Source organism: Lethenteron reissneri, chromosome 26 (genome assembly GCF_015708825.2).
Source record: "Lethenteron reissneri isolate LAM-NWPU_2019-01 chromosome 26, ASM1570882v1, whole genome shotgun sequence".
Classification (NCBI taxonomy): domain Eukaryota; kingdom Metazoa; phylum Chordata; class Hyperoartia; order Petromyzontiformes; family Petromyzontidae; genus Lethenteron; species Lethenteron reissneri.
This window is the reverse complement of record NC_083804.1, coordinates 6,605,966-6,625,334: the sequence shown is the minus strand read 5'-3', so window position 1 is coordinate 6,625,334 and position 19,369 is coordinate 6,605,966. Positions and strand designations below refer to the sequence as shown.

The following is a 19,369-nucleotide window of genomic DNA, read 5'->3' as shown; positions in this document are numbered from 1 at the left end:
TAAAATATCATTCTCACGACGTTTCGGCAACAACGCAAGCAGCCGTCATCAGGCGAAGAAACGTCGTGAGAATTGTTTTATTATGTTTAATTTTTAGTATTTTATTATTTCCCTTCTACGTGACTTCACCGAAAGAACAAAGAAGCTGAAACATTGAGACACTGACGCTGGCTATTCGTCTTCGTCTATGCTGCGCTGAGCGGCACTTTTGACATCACGCGGCTCGCGTTGCAAAACCTCCCAGCTGTGTGCGCGTACGGCTGGACTACGCAGTCCGCAGGCATCGGCACAGGAACGCGAGCAGGGGGCACGGAGCCCTGGTGCTCGTGAGCGGGCAACTGCTGTGCAGGAGAGTTCATTCTAGTTCGTCAATGTCCTGTTCCGTGGATGTGCACGTCGTTTTCTCTGGCGTCACTGTGCATGACTCGCTGGAGAAAGTGGAGTGGACACGTGGAAAGGAATGGCTCTGCCTCCTGGGCAAGTGGGTAAAAATATGAACACGTGACTGAACCGGGGGGGGGGGGGGTGGGTGGGTTGATTTAAAAAAATGTGTTGCTTAAAAAAATCCCCTGTACCACGTATTCCATTGCCGTTAGCGCGGCGTCCAGTAAATGTAAAATAAATAATAATTTACAGCCCTTTGTTAACCAGGGCTGGATGAAAGCCTCCCTACGCCATGTCAGTCATAGAGAGTGTTTGACTCTACTTCACCGCGCTGCTAGATGCTAAGTGGCAATGATGGTGGCACCCAGGACTGTTTCAGATCCCATTCGCCATCGATGTTAGCCGTGGCTTGGAGTTAAACTCAGGCCTCTGGGTTCTTAGTAGGGTGCGCTAACTGCTGTGCCACGACTCCACCCCGGTAAATGTACACATGGTGGCCCAAAAAGTCAGGACACAGCGGCCTTAGAACATGTAAATAGTTTATTCGTTAGGTTACTATTTCAACGAGTGTTGTTATTAATATCAAATTTTCGTTTTCCTGTAGGGTCACCTGAAAATTGTCGTTTACAAAACGCGACAAGAACCCCTGAATGAACAGAGACAAACCACAATTGATCAAAATTCAAAACTGACGCCGGTAATCCTACACAAAAATCCTCAATCAACGTCAGAAGAGAACTCGTGCGTGCATCGACGCCAATGGCAGTCGGTTTTAAACACTTGATAACATTAAATGAAATTACCCCGTGTCCCGACTTTTAAGGGGCCACCCCGTATATGCGGTTGGAATGTCCTTTTTTTAGTTAAAGGTGCAATTGTAAACTTGCGAGCAGCTGGGTGCGTGGGTGTTTTACTTCTTGGCAGGGGCTTGAGGAGCAGGCGGCTCGTATCCTGCTAAAGCGAAACAATAACTTCACCATTCCGCTCTCCACCGCGCTGCACATTAAAATGGCCCATTTGGATTGATGGCGCCGTACTTCACTTGCAAAACTACAGAAACTGGCACGAAAAATATTATTTCTCTTTTTTTTCCCATTCTTCCGTTAGCTTTTTGAGCTAAATTGTAATGTAACTCGAAACTTTACTGCACCGCAACATCAACAGGTGACTCCACGGCTGGGTCAGAGGGGGCACTGACCCCCCCCCTCCCGTCCCCTTACTTGCGGAGACTAACAGCCCCCTCCACTAAAAGTCCCTCTGGACAGGGAGGTAAAAGCCAATTGACTCAGCTAGAGCAATAAAATACATGCAATTATTATGAAGCAATGTAGAAGAGAACGCGGCCGGCAAAGCGTTGCAGATATGACGAGGCAACAACAACGGGTTAGGCCGGGTCGGACATCCGTGCAGGATGGAGGAGGCCGAGGTTACCGAGAAGGGCATTGGGAGTGGCCGTTTGCCCCACGAGTCCGGCGATCGGCGGGGAAGACCTCTGAGCAGGTTGATGGGAGACTGGTCGGGTGCAGGTGGTGGAGGTCACCGGCGTTGTCTCCTCCGCAGCTGCTGCGGGATCTGGCGGAGGGCGGTGGCATCAGCGGCTTTGGCCACGGTGACTTCGTGAGCTTTGATCTTCGTTGTCAAACGTATACCTGTTTTTTTGTACTCTTCAAATATGACCTCCGATTAGCACGGTTGGCTACGTACGGTGCGAAATAAGTTCAGCACACATACGTGCATACAACGTAATCGCCATTTTGTTTGTACGTGGGGGGGAAAAGCACCGCTCCGTTGGGCGACAATATCTGGAAGAATAAATTAAAATGATCACGGTCTAAAGCACGGATTTCAACTGCTATCCATGGTGCATTCAATTCAGCCTCCTCATGCCCTTTCCCCTCGGCTATAGCGCCTCCACTCAGCAGGTGCTGCTTTTGAGCTCTTAGGTTTCTCCTGAAAGCAGAGACGACAAGATAGAAGCAGCTGGGTTACTTGAGCTCAAGATAAGCATTCTTCCTCGCACCTGACTGCGTGAAAAGACTCAAAAGTGAGGCGTGCGCTGCACACTCGATTCTACTGCAGCGTACGTGGAGATATGTGTTGTGAGAAAACCCCAAAAGACCGTCGGGCATTCCACACAACTTGTTTTCCTTTTTGACCGATGAAATTTCACCACTTTTCTTTTCATGCAGTCTTTGTGGCTTGTCTATTTGGTTGAATGGAATGATTTGTAAATAACATTATTGATCTATGAGTCCATCATTTTTTCCCCATTAATTAAAATTTACTTAGCGAATGCAAAGTCCCTAAGCCAAGCGGTTGCTTCCGGTCCTGCTGTGTGTTGAGAGCGAGTAGGCCTCCGATGAGTTTGTGGATCGGGAAGACTTCTAGGATGTGGTGCATGGTTTTGCTCCACCCCACAGGCACACAGGGGGGCTTGCTCTTATGCCCCATCGGTGGAGGTTGGCGAGGCATGGGCCGTGACCAGTCCTGAATCTGTTGAGGGTGGACCCACTCCTTCCTGGGGAGGTTGAAACCAGGGGGCTGCTGTTGTGCCGGGGTAGTAATGAGGTAGTTATTTGCCAGGTCCAGTGACTCCCATTTTTGTGTCCAGGTGAGATTTGTGTTTAAGTCGGAAGTGGGTGGGTGGTTGGGTGAGTGAGTGGGTGGGTGGGTGAGTGAGTGGGTGAGTGAGTGGGTGTGTCGGTGGGTGAGTTATTGGGTGGATGAGTGAGTGGGTGGGTGGGTGGCTGGGTGAGTGGGTGGGTGTGTGAGTGAGTGGGTGGGTGTGTGAGTGAGTGGGTGGGTATGCGAGTGAGCGGGTGGGTGAGTGAATGGGTGGGTGAGTGGGTAGGTGGGTGAGGGGGTGGGTGGGTGAGTGAGTGAGTGGGTGAGTAAGTGAGTGGGTGAGTGAGTGGGTGTGTGAGTGAGCGGGTGGGTGAGTGGGTGGGTGGGTGGCTGGGTGAGTGGGTGGGTGGGTTATTCAAAATTGGCTTTCTTGAGGGGGAGACGTCATCTCTGGTGGGTTGAAGAGGTCCTCGTGGAGCGGCAGGTGTGGGACGTTGAGACTTTTTCAATCATTTTGTGGGTTATTGCGGATTTGGGGGAGGGGGGTGATGTTTCCATTAATAACCGGCTAAGCGTCCTTTAGCCTACACGACATGACGACGCTTAACGTTTGGCGCAGGTTCATCGTGGGGGCGCACGGTTGTGGAAACAAAACGCCACGAGTGAGTAACGAGTGCAAACACGGGGGGGGGGGGGGTGAGCACGCAAGCCGGGTAGTTTCCACGACTGTTTTGGAAAAGTTGTATTATTGTCATCAAAATATTTGTGTTGAGCTTGGGTTGGGGCACTTGAGATAGAATCTACCCATCCCCTCGCCGTCGCTGGAGACGAGTAATGTAACAAAATGCATTGTCGCCATCGTCGTCTGTCATGATCTACGCACCGCTGGATGAAAGCCAACTCGCGATGCGACAACGCATGTCTCGCTCTCAATGCTGTCCCCTCCACGTTGGTCATCATCCATTGCAAGCAACGTATCTGTAAACACATCTTCGTGGGCTCGATTGAGGCGCCACGGTGGAGAGATGTTAACTACCTCGCCTGGATATACAGGATGTTTGCGGGTTCGATCCCGACCCTTATGCCTATATATACTTGGAGTTTGGATGTTCTACCCGTGGTCCCGTGAATTTTTCTCCGGGTCCTCCAGTTTTCACCTCCACATAAAGAAACGTGCATTTCGAGTACGTGGCCGCTATAATTTTCCACACGATGACAAGCGACTTCGTTGAGCTGTCACTTGTGACCAAGTCGCTTCTGAAACAGAGCTATATAGCTCAGTGGCCCCCCACCTGGTAAAAGAAAATATATTTTAGTTCACTAGTTATACATTCTAATTTATTAAGAGCACCTCTGCTCCCGTTCAGAAAGTCGAGAGTTCAACTCCCAGCTGGGATGAACTCAGCCCACAGTCCAGCACTTTGTACAAAAGTCACCACGATTGTCAGGTGGAGAGATTGAGCCACATGATTGGAATCTGAAATTTTCACCGCTGGCTCAGGGGCCGCCAAAGGAAACGAGTGACACCCAATACAGTTGCTGTTTTACAATTGGGACACTATGATTGACTTCTGAGTTTAGAACGTAGGTTAACGTTTACATTCTTTAATTTGCCTTTTTTTCCGAATTTCACCCCAACTGTGATAAACATTGTTTTATGATGAAGCGAAACATCCATTTGGATCATTTTCTTCAGTGCAGCACAGCCCTTAGTGTAAGAGAGCGGCCCACGTGAACGGATACCACAGAAGTACTTTTGAGATTCCTTTAAGTTCACAACGTAGGGGGACGGCACTTTCCCACCCATCCTGCTACAGACAGTAATGTTCGTTGCAATAATTAGAGCTGGAATTTTTGTTTACTAAAATTAAGTACAGAACCAAAAATAATGCGACGGGGTCTTTTTGGTGCTGTCATTGCACACCGCCGGGCTGAGACCATCAACTTACTCGACTCGAGAACCTGGCTCAATCAGGACCTCAGCGGTGCCGTCTTAGAGTGTTGCTAAACAGTTTTAAACATTTAACAATGCCTCGCACGACTGCTCTACGGCACTACATTTCGAAGGAGACAAGAAGGCAGAGAGAGAGAGGTCATTAAGCCCTCTGGCTGCATTCGTGTGGCACCCAAAAGCAGTCGATGTTGATTTTTTAAAATATTTTTTTTTGCGTGAAGCTGTTTTAAAGATGGAGTTAATCGGGCATAGTGTGCAGTCAGCGATGGAGAAAAATGTTGATCTTCTTGGTTGGCTTGGCATGGGAGTCGGGTTGAACCGTTTGAATTTCTTTCCAATGCCGCTTTTGATAATAAAAAAAAACACAAAGTTGCGAAGATTAAGGCCGTTTTTAACGGCTCAGTGGTTTATTTGCTGACATGTTTTCGTAGCAGCAGTCGTTGTGCCAGTGGCAAGATGTTAACTATCTTTCCTGGTATACAGGAGGTCTTCCATTCGATCCCGACCCTGACGGCTGTATATATGGGTTTTGCATTTTCTCCCCGGGTCCTCCGGATTTCTCCCTCCACATTTAGAAACATGCGCTTAGAGTAATCGGCTGCGATACGTTTGCACATTGTAAGCCACTTTGTGACCAGGTCGCTTCTGAAAAAGAGCTATATAGCTCAGTAGGACTGACTTGGTAAACAAAAAAAATTGGTTAGTTATTTCCTACATAGCGTTGTTTCTACTCTATCCCGCTATCGACACCACATGATGTAGCCGCCGTTCACAATTTAGAAATTTTCTCACTTCCTAATTCATGGAGCAATGGCAACAATATATATTTTTACTGCGCTTTACAATTAAATGCGGTTTATTTTAGCCTGTGGCCTAATCACCTGGAATGCACCCGGTCTCATAACATCTCGGAAGCTAAGCCAAACAGGGTTGAGACTGGAATGGTGCTTGTAAAGTACTTGGATGGGCAACTGCCGTGCGGAACGTATGTATGTTGAACTTCTTTCGTGCCGTACATAGCCAACCGTGCTTATCGGAGGTGCGGGGAAAAGTCAACAAACTAAACACAAAAAGCAGTTTTAAAGAATGCAGGTTAGGGTTCGGCGGCTGCGCAGCTCCGTTTGTTAGCAAAGGGCAGTGCGGAAAATAATTAGCTGTATTATACTTTGCTGCCAAATTTATACTCCCTGCTTCACCAAGCATCAGTAAGCCGCTTGGTGAAGTTTGGTCAAATAACCCCCACGACCCATGCAGCATGTGGAGGCGCTCATGTAGCAGTGGATTGAAAAGAGGGCCGTCCACGTGTGTAGCGTTTAGCGCGCTGCACTACGAACCTGGCGACCCGGACTCGATTGCCGCTCACGGTCAACAACAGTGACGATTATCTGAACCGGTCCTGGGTCTCCCCTAGGTCGACTCAGCCTCAAACGAGTACCTTGTGCGATGTGTGAACATTGGCAGTGGGGAGACAAAGGCGGCCGGGCGTGGTGTTGGCCACCCACCGTGCCGGCCTTCATAGGTGCTCGCTAACAGCACTTGACCCAAAAGTCTGTTAAGGCTATATGGCGGCTCTTTGGTTTTGTTCTCTTACATAATGAATAAGATAATGAAAGTGTTTTTTTTATTTTTCACTTCTTTTAATGTAATGCTTTCATGTTGAGCTTTTTGTGATCAGATCGTAATGGCGACTGAATTTAGACGCAGCACAAATTCATTGGGCCGTGCACTTTTATTGAGATATCTTCAGCTCTGGCCATAAAATTGCAGACAGATCAACACACGCTTCTCAAAACTTCCCACCATCGCCATCTGTTGAAATCTATTTTGCTCCAGATGTTAAGGTTTGATTAGTCATTTGCGTCCATTTATCCAAAAGAGGGAATACGCCGTAGGGAACGTCCACCGCAGAAATGGAGCAATAAAATTGGCTTATGTGCCGAAACTAACTAGATTATTGCACTGCAGGACTGTAATAAGTGGTGATGACTTGGGAAGGCCTCATTCCAGCAGGGGATAGAACATGGCGTGATTATGGTGATGACGAGACATATTGCGTATTGCCCAAATGCACACCAGTTACGAATACAAGTGTCGTCCTTTACGAACTGAATATATTTTTTTACATTTTGCACATTAGAAGTTATTCGGCCACTACCATTAGTGCCAAAACACGACGGCCGGTCGCTCTTAGCTCTGTTCCCAATAACGTTTTAAAAGTCTGCCTTACGGAATTGCAAAAAAAATAACAAATGTAGTCTTCATTAGCTCAGTGGCTTGTGGTTTATTTGGACCGGAGTGTAAAAACAACCTACAAAAACACACAGCTGCCTGGGGCCATCCAGCTGGATGAAGAGAATTTGGCACATCAAAGATCTGACTGTGGTGGCGTTCTTCTTTTTCCCCTGCAGTAGTTTCCTGGGCAAAGCATTCGGCAATATGCGTACAGTGAAATGTTTTTTAAGTCTTCCTTACAAATTCCTCTTCGTGTTGAGTTTCTGTGCCCCCCCCCCCTCGCCTCTGATTCCCTCTGCCCCCCCCCCTGCTGAAAGTAAAGGGACTCCGATGAGCCCAGCTGGACTCGTACACACACACGTGGACACATGTCCACGTTTGAAGCTTTCGTGACTGCAAGGATTCATACTCTTAGTTCTTTCGGTAAAGTCACGTAGGTAAAAAATGAAGCAGCAAATCTGGCTGTGACGGTCCCCCCTGATGACGGAGACTTGTGTTGCCTCCGAAACGTTGTGATTTTTATTTTTATTTTATTTTTATTAATTTTAATTTCATTTTTTACCTACGCGACTTTACCGAAAGAACTAAGAGTATACATGTCCACGTGTGCACTCGTCTCTGTTGTCTCGACAACCATAAAGTGATCCGGCACTGTAGAGGCAGCGAGGGGTTGGTGGATTGCGTCGAGGAGGTGTCATACCCTGGCTCGCCAGGGGAAGGCGGTACAGCACTGTTGCGGAGTAATCTCCATCTGTTCCATCTGTACGTGGTGACGTGTTGTCCCCTTTGCACGCGTGGGACTCCTCCGGCTGCTCTGGTTTCCTTGCACACGTATGAACACTCGTTGATTTGCTAACAACAAAAATGTTGAATCTCTGTGTGTGATGCAGTGGCATATATGACGCTATCCAAAAATGTAATATTATTAATAATTTATGGTTCGGCTGTAATGCGTAGAAGATGTGGCCAGTGGTAAGGTCCGGTAAAGTGTTTGATTCACAGTTGCAATGGCTGCCAGTTTTTACATTCAGGTCAGAGGTCTACTCAAACCCCTCGATCCCTCCGGGTATAAATCAAATAGATACCAGCTTTGTGGCATGTGGATTGCACATGCCATATTCAGAATGCTGTGCGTTTGCCTGAATCGAATTATGGATTTCGTGGTTTTTCCAAATATTTGTGATGTTAACGGTGGTTTTAAATGCGCATGAGGTTCATGGCAGTTTAATATGAATGCCATCTAGTCTATAGAATCGTAGCGGAGTTAATGCAATTCATTGCACGACATTACTCGTCTCATATGGTCACAATCCGTTCTTACATCAACCAAAATGTCTGGCAGCTTAGTTTGTTCCTCGTCATACATCTATGCTTTTCAGCAGGAAATTCAGTGGAAAGTAAGCGATCACTGGGAGCAATTTTGTTCAGTGGTGATCAAGGTAGTGATTTAGTCGTAGCCCACTGTACCAAGTTTAATTTGAGACCAGATGTGGTGAAGTGACACGGCGCCCTGACCGTGCGTAAACGGCCTCTTGTGTCCTGGCGTTGCTGACATTCGGACTTTGCTGTGAATTATTTTCAACTTAGTCCCATGGACATGTGGACAGCCTTTTGGCAATGCACTGCTGGGCGATGGCCTCTCCACACCGAGTGTGTCGTGGGGGTTATTTGACCGTGCTTCATCACACCAATCATTGTGGGTTGGTGAGCGTGGAGAAGCATAGATGTTCAGCAATAGTACAGTACAACAAAGGGATTTTGCTACACTGCTCCCTGATGATAAAGAGGCCTTTTACAACCTATAACCTCTGTTTTAAACGTGGTGATCACCCGCCTAAGCACCCATCCAGGCGCAAACCTGCTTAGCTTATGATGAGATCGGGGACATACCGTGTGATTTGGTAATAATAATAAAACTTGTTTTAGAAAAGCAAATCAAATTCCAGGCAAGGAGGCATTTAATGTGTAATGTCTTCACAGCACAGATAAAGGGACATGGGTGATAAAATCGGAAAATTTTTGCTGCCTTCCGCAAGATTGCATTGAGTGTTGAAAAATCGGCAGAAATGTATGTACCTGTGCAATTTGTACCTAAACACTTCATATATGTGTATTTATTTATCGTAAATTGTTTAACGTTTCTCTATGTTGCACTCATATAGTTTGTTTTGTATTTTTCGTTGTTGTAACTTGCTGACCAGCCCCTACTGGACTATTTGTCAAAAAAAAGCTTCATAGCTCAACGGATTCCTCCAGTCTAAAACACATTCCTGCGGAGGGAGCTGGTAAGAACGTTGGGTTGCTCGGTCAATGGCCAGTGTCAACGGCGGCGTGGTGTATTCCGCAAATATGGCCGACTGTGAGGGCGGGCACAAGCCGGCGGGAGTAGGTTAAACGTTGAGTTTTATAAGGGCACCACGGGATGACCAGCCCCACCCCACCCAGCCCCTCCCCTCCCACCCCCCACCCAGCCCCACCCCTCCCCACCCAGCCCCTCCCTACCCTCCCCTCTCCACCCAGCCCCACCCCTCCCATTTTTGGATGCACGACGGACGGACGGACGGACACAATAATCCCCTGTGGACTGGTGTAACCAGGAGGTTCCTACCAGTATAAAGATTCTGATTCTCAATTCGGAAGAGGCGGCAACCAGGGCTGCCAGGGTCTGTTTAACGTTGCAAGCCATTCCGTGTCATCACGGGGTGGCCGAGTGGAGGAGGCTGCTTGCTTCCGCCAGACTGCGCGTGCTGTATCGGACACGCCGCCAGTGAGACGTCCGAAGGTTTTGCGCTGCCTCGCGACAGAAGCGCATCTCAGAGGCCGACACTGCAGCCAGCTGGAGCCCCTCCTCAGAGGCCACAGGAAAGGTGCTCCACTGGCCACCCTCAGCTGTTTATTTTTTTTTGTTTTACTTCAACACAGAGGGAAGCTCTTGTCAATGTCACTGCACATCAAATATCTTTGAATATACAAACATAGCCTGAAATACTTACTCCTGCCCTCCTGGTATTCTTTAAATGAGATTGACATTTTGGATGCTGAAATATGTCGTTGTCAATTTTGGCAACTTGATACAAATAGAGAATTCTGACTTTGTGTTGTGGGTAATCATAAACGTAGGCATCACCCCAACCACTTTGACTTGTGTTATAAAACTGTCACAAATGTAAAACACCACCATCATAATCATCAAAAGCCGTGGTTCATCCACTGCCGAGTGAAGGCCTCCCCAAGTCATCATCATCATCTCTCACGATCTTGTGAAGCAACAATCCTAGCTCGTGCACACGAGCTAAACGATGCCGCTCCATCTCCACGCTGGATGTCATCTCAGGCGTCTTCCCTCCTTTGGCTGTCACTCCTCTGTTAGTCTCGGCCACCGGCCATCATCGCCTCGAGTGACGTGGGCTATCCGAGCCCACTGTGCTTATGTACGCATTAGAGCGTGATCTAGTACAACTACAATACGTTCATAATCTTGGTTCTTTCGGTAAAGTCACGTAGAAGGGAAACAATAAAATAATAAAAATATAAAACAATAAAATAATACAAATATGAAACAATAACATTCTCACGACGTTTCGACTGCAACACAAGCAATCATCATCAGGTGTGAAATCCACAGCAAGAAAATTTGAAAAAAGTGGCGGTTTTTTATTTATTCTTTTATTATTTCCCTTCGACGCGATTTTACCGAAAGAACCAAAAATATGTAAAAGTACCGCAAGGCTAACATAGCAAAAGAAAAGTATGACTTATTTTTACGATATCACCCCGCAGCAATGTGTAATTTTCACGGAACTTTGTCCACCTGTAAAAGGCTGCTTGCTTTAGAGAGATGGAATGTGGGCTAAGCTAATTCGTGTTATTTCCCCTCCCCCCCCTAATGAAATGGTTTCACACAAAACACGCCCGCGTAAACACACAGGAATCTGAGAAATGTAAGTCTTCAAAAAAATTTCATTCTTCCTTTTCACTTGTTGAAAAGTCGTTTTCCACACCCTGGTATTCTTTTCCTTTTGAATGCCCATCAACGTCACAGTCCTTCACCAGTCCACCTTTCATGCACTCACGATCCATCGCTTCCAAGCATTTTTTTTGGAAGCGGTCTTTTGTTGTTGTTGTTACATTTGCGGTTGATTGCTGGGTTTGAATAAGTTTAATCACAATGAGCGTTGGACTGGTCTACGTGTTAGCGCGAAGTCAAGTTCCCATCAGTATTTGGTGAAACAAAGCAGCCATATCGATGAAAATTAGCGTTCATTCGGTCAGATTTTCACTGACCGAAATTACCTTTCCACCAACGCACAAATCGGTTGTGTTGGAAGACAGGCACAAGTCCCCGTGCCACATATTTACAATGAATGAGAGGAAATTCAATTGACAATTGCAAAAGCGCAATCCCCACGAAAGATATCTTGTACAACCCGGCGAAGATTAAGGGCTCGCACACAATACAAGTGTCAATTCTAAAGTCTAAAGTCGGAGCGTCTCCTTGCTGCAGTGTTTCGTCTCAATTGGCAAAGCTGTGCCGGCGGTGGAAATTCCACGTGGGCATGACGAGGACCAGTATGTCCAGACGGCCTTCCCACAAACGTGTACGGTACTCATCTTCATTGACTTTAGACCCCCTACCCCTGATCAGGATGTGAAATCGCAACCTTCTTGATCGTGTGGCCGGGCGCTCTGACAACGCCTAGAGCCACCTGATCGCTTGTAACTGTTGAGCCTGTGGATCGTAGGTCCTGTACGTATCGGTTCACCGCCCGAGTAATTAATGTTCACGATGCGGGTTCGTTCTTAAATTCAAGCATACATTTTTAAAAAAATCTTTCAGTCGTATTTGTACTTCTTCCTTTGTCTTGTTTCTCTTTTTTTATTTGCTCGATTGAACAATGTTGGTTGCTGCATTAAGCCAAGCTGAAACATCACTGTCATATCGTTTGCATATGGGGTGCCACGGAGGCGAGATGTTAACTCCCTCGTCTGGTATGCAGGAGGTCGTGGGTTCGATCCCGACCCTCACGCCTGCTGTATATTTGGAGTTTGTGGTATCACTTTCCCCGCGGTCGCGTGGATTTTTCTCCGGGTCCTACGGGTTTTCCCTCCACATTTAAAAACACGCGTTTAGAGTATTTGGCTGCTATAAAGATCCACATGATGATGATAATCCACATCGCTGAGCTATCATTTGTGGCCAGGCTGCTTCTGAAAAAGAATTCGATAGTTCAGTGGACATTACTTGGTAAAAAAAAATAGAAATAGTTTAGTTATTTACCACGTTGCGTCGTTTCTACTCTGTCCCGTTGTCGACACCACGTGATGTAGCCGCTCCCAATTTCTTATTTTATTGCTTCCTAATTAATCTGAAAAGAGCTATATATCTCAGTGGGCCCTACTTGGTAAATACTACTCGTTTTAAAAGTTTTTTTTTTATGTGTTTTGGTTTCTGTGCTGGAATCCGTGCGTCTGTCGTGGGCATATTCGTGTTTTTTTCATCAGCAAATTTACGCATCATCATTTTCAGCGTGGAGTCTTGCTCTGGATGGGAGGGTGGAACGCAAGGAGGCAGACAAGGAGATAGGGAGGTATGATGGAGGGCAGGATGTGGACATGAGCAAGTGCGTCTCTTATGTAGGGCGGGTTTGGTTCTGGAAATCAAGGACGATGGCACTAGATTGAACACTCATTTCTTTAGAATTTCTTCTTGAGTTTAGCTTATTATCCATCCCCCGGGTTCCTCCGGTGAGCACGGCTGGCGACGTATCGGTGCGAAAGAAGTTCAACATACATACATAGAGAAGTATTTTGATTAACAGGGACAAAACTTCCACGTAAGTCTTGCGCCTGTTTTATATATAACTCGCTTTACAACCCGGCTTCGCTTGGATTAACCACGCCCGGCCGCCTTTGTCTCCCCAGTGGCAATGTTCACACACCACACCAGTTACTCGTTTGAGGCTGAGTCGACCTAGGGGAGGTCCAGGAGCGGTTAAAATAATCGTCACCGGTGGTGGCCGTGAGCGGGAATCGAACTGGGGTCGCCGGGTTCGTAATCGTAGCGCAGCGCGCTACCCACTACACTACAATGCGTTACGCTTCCACGTGCGCGGGTCACGTGACAGATTTGACGTCACAGCTCACTTGCCGTGCCAAAAATATATGCATTATTGAGCTCCCCCCCCCCTCCAAAAACAAGTGTATTTTAAAAAAAAAGTTGCATGGTGTACAGTCTGGAAAGTACCCACATGGCAAATTTCCAGTTTGTTGCATGTCGGGAAGTACGCTAAACATTGTGAACAGACACACACATTCACAACTTTGCCTTTCATATGTATGAAAGATGAAAGAAGATAACTCAGACGTCCGCCCGAAGCCGAGGCGAACGTTTTGCCCCACCGCATTACCGCACCGCATTATGAATGACGGTTGTCGTCTTTGGTTGTAAAGGTTTCACTCAGGTGTGGTAACCGTTGAGATGTTGGTGTGAGGTTAAGTCAGGGGTCGGCAACCTGCCGCTCCGGAGCCGAATGAGGCTCTTTTGAGGATACTAAGTGTGACGTTATTTATTTAAGGATCGGCTCGCATTCACGTTCATTGCGGCTTTTGAAATGTTGAGGGGGGGGGGGGTTCTTTCTGCTTTACCGTATTTTGAAAAGAAAAAAATAGCCTCTTCTCGTATTTTGGTTTTGCCGACCTCTAAGGTCAGGCCGGGGTCACGTGGCAATCGCCGGGTGGGGGATGTTCGTGCCACACAGCCTCGTTTTAAGGGCGAGCAGGCAACGATCGAAATGGCAGTGGACGGACCGTTGGGTGTCTGGGCATGACCCGGAATGCCGTGTGTTCATCCTTAGATCGTGGAATGGGCAAGTTGCACCTTGGGCAAGTGGGGTGAACCGTGATCGTTTCATCGCGGCGTATCAACTGTTCGTGACGTGTCGATTTACGACACAAGTTTGAGACTTTGGAAGTGTGAAGGTGGCTGATATGTGACATACGGAAATACATGCATTGCCTTTTGAATATCCAAATTTTATTAACTAAAATTTTACTTTGAAGGTCTTTGTCGATCCCCTGATGGTTGGATGCCTTCCCACACCGAGTCAGTTATGGCTTTGCTTATACAATGAGACAGATTGTCTATCGTTATTTTCCGTGCTTTTTTTTGCAACGTAAGCTGCACACGTTTGCCAATAACACTGACCAAAAGAGGAACGAGTATATACCAGTTCATCGCAGAAGAAAGGCCATCGCTTGAAATGTCACCTGTTAAGAAAATAGCTGCCCCCCTTTTATCGCAGTGTTATTGACGAAGAAAGATGCGTTTTGTCGTTGTTGCTATTTGTGCTGTGCACGTCACTGCCGATGCGTTATCTACAGCTTTTTGTCGTTGTTGTTTCATGTTGGTCACATCGAATTGAACAACAACAAAAAGGCTCCCGAGTATGTTACCCTCAAGCATAGACACGGGGCAAACGGAAAATTCCCCTCCGCCCTCCCGAGCCCGTCGTGTTCCGTGGTACAGACGGACACAGCCAACAGACGCTAGACCGTGTCTTGTTTACACCCACCGGACACTCGCCGTACGAGATGGAAAGCTTGCAATAACTCTGCAGCCCACATTTGTCATGACTTCAACACATTTAAACGGAGCAAAAATGTTGGCCTCCCCGTCGTTGCCATGGTGCGGATGAAGACATGAGCAGCTGTTTCTGCAGAACGCAGAAAGGGCCTCGCGGTCTGCCGGTGCTGACACGCACACAAAGTCTCCCGTTGACGAGCGTGGAATGACTTCGCATCATAAACTTAGAAACCTCCTGAGAAGCGTGCCAATGGGCAGGCCACCCCTACGGGACAGGGTGAAGTGACACTCACCTGACCCTCCTCGTCAGACACCAACTCCCCTGGCACCAATCATCGCCGGTCATGAGCTCACCCGAACCTCTGACACCAATCATCGCCACTCACCAGTTTGTATGCATGTTGAATTTCTTTCGCACCCGTGCGTAGCCAACCGTGCCAATCGGAGGTGAGGGAGAAGGACAAAAAAACTAAGCACAAAAAGCAGCTGGTAACAAATTACTTTACAATTTAGATTTAAAAGTGCATAGCTCCAGTGGCTTCCTAATATCGAAAGGAAGAGCGTTCCAGACGGCCGTAGAAGCGCATCTGTAAGCGCGCGATGCAGTGACCGTCTTTGTTCGGTGGGCAGCCAAAAGCCACTGCGAGGATGACCAGAGTTTGCGCGATGGTTTGTTTTCCTTGACTAGATCAGCAAGGTATGGTCGTTAATTTGTGGCGAGCACTCTGTGTGTAACGAGTGCCACCTTAAAACGCCTTCGTTCGGCAACTCGAAGCCAATGCAGCTCGCCGAGCACCAGATGGACATGTGGGAAAGCCTGTTGAAATTCAGTGCCGTCCCCATAGACGCACACAAAAACACATACTGCCTCAGCAGCACACGCCTAACCGTTGCACGATTGTTGAAATGGGGCTTCGGGGAGGGATATCTTCATTTGTCAGGCTATTGTATACGATATGTTGGTCGGATTAGCTAGTGCCGTGGTCAATAGTCAAATTATCAGGGTAATATTTTCTAATAAGTTTGACTTGGTTCACATAAACTATAGAGAATCTGATTTCAAATGACTCCTCATTCGCTGACATTGCTGGAGCGGTCTATGAGGAATTTCTCCGGACATAGATGCATGCGTACAGGTTAGGCACTTCTCTATCTTATGTGTGGCTAAATGAGGTCGATTAGCAATTAAAATATTTGAGTCCAAGCTATTGAGCCGGTTGTTTGTGTCCCGGTAGCCGAGTGCACTTGAGCTAAATTCCTCCGTTGAAAGATCTTAGAGGGCATTGATTACAGGGCGAGGTCCACTGTTTTGAGGCACCGCGGTGGTGAGATGTTAACTACCGCGCCTGGTGTACAGGAGGTCGTCGGTTCAATCCCGACCATGACGCCTGCACATTTGGAGTGTGCATGTTTCTCTCTCTCTCCGCGGTCGCGTGGATTTTTCTCCATGTCCTCTGGTTCTTCCCTCCAAATGTAGTATCACCATCACGCGTTTGCAGCGTTCGGCTGCTATACATTTGCACGTGACAAGAAGCCACTTTGTTGAACTATCATTTGTGGCCAGGTCACTTCCGCAAATAGAGCTATATAGCTCAGCGGGCCTTACTTGGTAAAGTAAAATAAAAATTTTATAGTTTAGTATTTTTGTTTTAATACTGTCGTTTGAAATGTGCATCCCCATTCAGAGTCAGGGACACATTTTTATTCTTCCTTTGCGCACGAGGTGTGGGCCGTGCATCTGCCGCGTGGCGCTCGCTCGCTCTCTCTCTTCGTGCGAATGATTATCGACCATCGTTTATTTGCCACTAATTATTCACGTAGATTGTCCAAATGGCTGTGAGCGGTATCGAATGATCTCGAAAACATAAGGAGGGGGGGGGGGGGCGGTGGAGAGTTCTCAATCGGGCCCCAATCATCTCCAAAAGGAAACCGGAAAGGACTTAAAGCAAGACAAAAACGAATGACCCTGAGAATCTCACAGATCGGCAACACGTTGCTATCATTACCCGGTCACCGTGGTTCTGTTCCGCCGTGTGAGCTCGCACGCACGCACGGACTGACTGACACGCGTGTGCCCCATTCGGCAATGGCAACGCGTGACGCGGCAAGAGAGAAGCGCGCTAATTGGAAGCACGTGAGGAATGAGCGACATTAGAACGTTCAAATGCCGAGATTCTTCTCGCGCGCCAAGAAACAAAGTCTTTGACTCCGCCAAGCCACGCGGGTTAACCAGGCGCGCTCCGTAAAATGTTAAGCCTTGGAAAAATAGATTCTTTCGTTTTTTCTAAACTTTGCAAAAATGTTTAAGATTGTATTGCCACTGACGGCCAGGTTGTTTTTAAGTATATGGGGGATAACGGCGTTTGCCACGTACGCTGCTTCGTACAGCCTGTTCGTCAACCCACTGCTGGATGAGGGCCGCTCTACACCGTTGCGGGTCGTGGGGGTTAATTTGACCATACTTCAGCTGGTCAGAGCAGGTTGGTGAAGGTGGGGAGCATAGATTTGGGAGACTAGGAGTACTGTACAACAATGATTTTGTTGCACTCCCTTGCTACATACCCACCGCGTCCTATAAGATATGTTTGGGTATTGGCGGTCGCCCATCCCGGCAGTATCCAGGCTCAACGCTGCTTAGCTCTGGACGCATTCCGGGTGATTTGGTCAGAGGCATCAAATAAATCACGATCGATATAATAAGGTACACATACACATATACACGGAGCATCGTCTTCATCTCTTTTTTATCCACTGTCGGCCAGTGCCGGATTATCATAGTAGCAAAAGTAGCTACATATGTAGTAGCTACGGACCCCGCACTTTCAAGGGCCCCGCGCTAAATGCTTTCAAGCTATCAATTCCGTTTCAGTGATTCTGCACTTGCTCTATTACTATAGTACTATACTGCCTTCGACTTTTATGAACGACTGTGTGTTTAAGGTTAGCGATTTGTCGTATCATCTGGCTGTATAGCAAATGAAAAAATACAATTATTTTACTAAGCAAGTAAAAAAAATTGTGTTTTAATAATATTTTAATACTTATGTATATTTACGTGGTTTAATTTTTTTTAATTAGGGCCCCTTCATAACATATGCTACACAAGCTTAATTACGGCACTGGTGTCGGCTGAAGACCTCACCATTGTCTATGCACGGAGCGCCGCGATGCCACAATCCATCTCAATCTTGTGCACACAAATTGATCTCGCCGCTCCATCTCCGTGGTGGCCATCCTCCCGGACACATTCTTGTTTCTGAAACAATTCGGGTTTTTTTCCTTTCCCCAAGACCACTTTATTGGATGCCCTGTGGCCATCTTCTGAATGTTCGTCCCACCCGGTGGGGTCTGCTTTCCTAAATCCTCTCTCACTCTCTCTCTACAAAGTCGCTTGTCCATCGCCCATCCCCACAGTAACACCGCATGGTCTCATGCCCTTGTTGACAATTTCTCACTGCCATGTCTTCTTTAATCGCTCTGCGTCCACTTACCCTCAGCTGACATGGTCTGCACATTTTATTCGATGTAGTCTCATGATCTCATCATGTTCCCAACCATCGCAGTTATATTCCCACTCATGTTTTCCTCTGTCGATGTTACCCTCATCCATGGTGTTCGTTTCTTAAACGAATATTCTGCAGCCTCCCAAAATCCATCCCATGTCCCTAACCCCCCCCCTCCCCCATTAACTAAGATTCCTTTGAAGATTACATGGGACCATTTTGTTGTTTCCCACATGCTATAGCAATCCCCCCCCCTACTGTGTTCGCAAACTTGACCAACCTGTGAACTTTAACTCCCATAATTACTATCTTCAGGTTTTCCCGCAAAGCTGTAATGTTTTACAGCTCATTGCCAAACATGTGCTTCCTCGACAGAGAGGCGCTTGCTTGAAATTGCTGTCCGAGAGACAGAAACAGGAATATGTCATTAGAGAACACACGCAAGTGAGTGACATCACGTTGACTGTTAAGAAAAGTAATGGGGGCCTTGGACTGGACACGTGGCTAGAAGGGATGATGGTTTGGTTTTAGAGACTAATCACAGACTGGCAGTCAGCGGAGGTAACTCGCCCAACAGCATACTTGGGAAAGGCACAAATACATTGCACATATACTAGACCACAGTGTATATTATAAATAATATAATAATATTTTCAAAAACATAATGTAATTTCATCACCTGATATAAATCCACTGTACTCAAGTTAAAATCACGATTGGAAATTCTCACGGACAAATTTAAATTTTCTTCTTCCCACAGTTGATCTTGTGCAAATTCCTGTCCAGATATACTTTCAATGCTGGATTCCGAGCGCTTTAAACCCTTATCTGACCTCTCGAACAAACACCAAAAAGCGGACGCGCGAGTGAGCCCTCACTCACAATGGCCTTTGTCCAAATTCCGAATGCGGCCCCGACCAGATCAAGCTCTCAATTGTCAGGTGACGGCTCTAGCGCCCGAACCCTGGAGAGTAGGGGGGGCGGGGGGTGGGTGCGAGACGCGACGGCCGAACAACTGAGAGAAGACGCCACGATTCATCCGTGCCGGCTAAAAACCCACCTGGCGTGAGGCCAGCGCGGGGAGCGGCGGTTGGAAGCCTCCGTGGCTTGAGGGCACGGCAGAGGTCGCAAACGGGTTTTGATTCCTTA

The 19,369-nt window shown here is 47.2% G+C and overlaps 1 long non-coding RNA gene across 2 annotated transcripts in view; it reads left to right on the top strand.

Moving 5' to 3' along the window:
- Positions 1–19,369, top strand: part of LOC133347560 (uncharacterized) — a 43,734-nt gene that overhangs the window by 16,538 nt on the left and 7,827 nt on the right. The gene's annotated exons all lie outside the window — the stretch shown is intronic.